This window comes from Myotis davidii, unplaced genomic scaffold (genome assembly GCF_000327345.1).
Source record: "Myotis davidii unplaced genomic scaffold, ASM32734v1 scaffold1377, whole genome shotgun sequence".
Classification (NCBI taxonomy): Eukaryota; Metazoa; Chordata; class Mammalia; order Chiroptera; family Vespertilionidae; genus Myotis; species Myotis davidii.
Window position 1 is genome coordinate 490,463 of NW_006288854.1, and position 3,423 is coordinate 493,885.

The 3,423-nt window shown below is 47.2% G+C and overlaps 1 protein-coding gene across 1 annotated transcript in view; it reads left to right on the forward strand.

Moving 5' to 3' along the window:
- The first annotated feature begins 1,178 nt into the window (after positions 1–1,178).
- The window catches only part of ART1 (ADP-ribosyltransferase 1), a 9,496-nt gene continuing 7,251 nt past the window's right edge, over positions 1,179–3,423 (forward strand). The window contains exon 1 of the mRNA XM_015562171.1: positions 1,179–1,249. The gene's annotated coding sequence lies outside the window, so the exon portion shown is untranslated. The remainder of the gene's footprint in view (positions 1,250–3,423) is intronic.

Consider the following 3,423-nt stretch of genomic DNA (forward strand, 5'->3'; position numbering starts at 1 on the left):
AGGCCATAAGCGTCTATATGCCAAGGTCAAGTGGCAGACCTTTTTTAATTAAATTCAAATATCGTGGCAATTAACTGGTTAATTGTTCAAGATTCAGCTGTCTGCATGCAGGCTACCAGCAGTAAATATTTCAGAGATACAGCAGGGCTTGTGTGGCTGGGGATGAGGATCAGGCAAGAAAGAAATACTGAGCCCAGCTGGCATGGGGTCAGTGTAGGCCTGTGAGCCAGGAGGTCACGGCTCAATTCAGGTTGCGGGGCTCAGTCCCACCCAGGCTCAGTCCCAAGTTGGGTGTGCAGGAGGCAGCCCCTCAATGATTCTCTCTCATCATTGATGTTTCTATCTCTCCCGCTCCTTTCCTCTCTGAAATTAAAAAGAAAAGAAAAGAAAAAAGAGTGGCATCCCAAAAAGCAAGAATGCTTGTCAGGCAAGCAACTTCAAGACAAATCCTTCTGCCCCTCCAAAGAGACTGGACACCCTCAAGGTCTCCTTGATTAGAAGAAAATCAGAAGCCCCTCTACTGTTGAGCATTACTATGAAAAGCAGCATCTGCTTCCATACCCTGCCTGCCTGGAGGGACTGGAGCGTTTGCTGTCGCTGGAACGGGAGATACTGTCTGGGACAGTAAGGCCTGCTGAGACCGTTCCTGGGAACAGGTCTAATGGGATCATGGCTTTGTCCTCTCTCCACCCTCTGGCTTTGGGGAATTGTTCCCAAGACTTGGAAACCCAAGAAAGACCCCAAGAGAGGGAGTCAAATCTAGCCATTGAACAGGTCCAGAGTGAGGCAGGAAGTCCTCCAAGATTACATGGCAAATCGGCGCTGGAGCTGGGACCCAGACCCAGCCTTCTTGATCTGGGAATCTCTCCTTCACCTTAGGTGAGTCTCCATGCTCACCTGAAAGGAACAAACCTGAGGAGATGATCTCTGAGGCCAGGGGTGCTGAGCCCAGGACCAAATCCAGGCAGGAGGCTGCTGTTCCAGCCTGGAGCCTCCACGCTCCTGCCTACCTTGTCTCTAGCTTCAGGGATTCCCGTTTTTTATGGGGAGAACACTGGCCCAGGACAGACTGGGCAGAGGCTAGTGTTCCTGAGCCTGGAGGAGATATCCAGAAATAGATGGGGGAGTGTCACCTTTCTGAGCAGCTGTGTGGGGGAGGTACAGTATAAAGGAGGAACCTGCCCGCCCCCTCCCCCGGCGGCCATCACAGGAGACCAACACCAGCTTCCCTGCCCTGGAGAAGCCCTAGGTAAGGGGCACACCACCCTCTCCCGGCACTGGGCAGGGTATTTTTTAGGGGAAATTTGGGGTTTTAATGGTGGAGTTTTACGAATCATTGGGACAAGTTTTAGGGAATCTTTTACCTTAGTCGGCTGTATCTGTCTCTCCTACTTCTGAAGGCTGGAAGTCCAAGGTCAGGGTGCTAGCACCATCAGGTGAAGGCTCCCCTCCTGGATCACAGCCCATACCTTTTCACTGTGCTCACAGGGTGGAAGGGAGCTCTGTGGGGTCTCTTTTATTAGAACACTAATCCCATTCAAGTAGGCTCCACCCTCAGGAACTAATCACCCCCCAAAGGCTCCACTTTCTAATACCATCACACGGACATTAGGATCCCAACATGTGAATTTTGGGGGGACACAACATTCAGGCCATAGTACCTTTTCTTGAGAGGTTTGGAACCACTGGGGAATTTGGGGGTTCCTGGGGAGACATATAAACTCACATCCCCAGAGAGGATTGTTCAGCAAGGGCCTGAATAAGGGGAAACTGACAAGAAGTGTTCTGAGCAGATGAGGACAGAAGGGCAGCTGGGATATGAAAAAGGGCTGCCTGGTGCCTCCACTTCCTTGACTCCCAAGCCTCCCAGTTACTCTGGCCCCCCACTCCATTTGCCCACAACACTGGTCCCCAAAGTCATTGATCCACCTGCTTGCAGTGGTCTGCCTTGCTAGTTGCACCCAGAGAGCCTCTCAGATTCTCAGCATGCATCACATGCCTCTTGAAATTACTCCAGCTCCATTTCCACTTCAAAAGAACTTAAAGAAGCAGGGGTGTGGGTTTTGTTGTTCATAATTTTTTTTTATCCTTGCCTGAGGATATGTTTATTGTTGAGAGAGAGAGAGAGAGAGAGAGAGAGAGGGAGAGAGGAACATCGATGTGAGAGAGAACATCAATTGGTTGCCTCCTGTACATGCCCCCTATCAGGGATCTAACCCGTAACCTAGATATGTGCCCTGACTGGGAATATCTACAACCTTTTTGGTGTACGGACAACACTCTGACCAACTGAGCCACCCAGCCAGGGCTGCTGTTCATAATTTTATCCTCAGTGCCTGATACATTACAGATGCTCAAAATTTTTTTGTTGAGGGAGAGAAGATAATGAATTCAGTTTGGGACATGCTGACCTTGATAAATATTGATGCTAGCTCTACTGCCCAGAGAAGCTCAGGCCTCAATTTAAATTGTACATTGGCAAGATGTAGGATCTTATATTTGGAGAGTCATAACATTATAAACACATAGAATCCCAGTGTCTTAGAGTCAATGAACTGTCCAAACTTAGGCCCCACCAAGAGCCAGAGGGGAAGATGGAGCAGAGATGCTTAACCTGAGTGACACTGGGGCCGAGGCATAACCACCTGAAATTTATAAAACATTTTGTGATTTTTAAAAATATATTTTTTATTGATTTCAGAGAGGAAGGAAGAGGGAGAGAGAGATAGAAACATCAATGATGAGAGAGAATCCGGCTCCCTACTGCACGCCACCCCCACACTGGGGGATCGAACCCACAACCCAGGCATGTGCCCTGACTGGGAATTGAACTGTGACCTCCTGGTTCATAGGTTGATGCTCAACCACTGAGCCACACCGGCCGGGCAATTTGTGAAATATTCGTGTGAAGAATATTTCACACGAACATTCTTGGCTTAGCTTTCATCAGATTCTCAGTCTTAGCTTTCATCAAATTCTTAAAGATAAAGAACCACTGACTGCATTATCATTTGTGCAAAAGAAGGGAAGCAGAAATGCCTGTGGATTTGCTTGTGTGTGCGTAGTGTACTTCTGGAAGGATACACAAACAGTCACATTGGTTGCCTCTGGGAGATGAGGCTGGAATTAGGGAGTTAGTGAGAAAAACACATTTCACTGTATGCCTTTGGACTATTGAAATTTTGAACAATAAAAATGTACTACCCTTTAGAAAAGTAAGTAAAAACTATAAAATTAAAGTTATAATTGATCCTATTAGTGAGAAGAGATATTAATTAAAAAGCAGATACCATTTATGCCCACCAGTTAAGTGAAACTTAAAGAGAGATTAACAATTTGTTTGCGGGTAGTTTTTATCACGCGCTAACAGGTGGCGAGGGCCATTTTTGCTAATTTTTTGCGCAAATGGCAACGTTCAGTAAA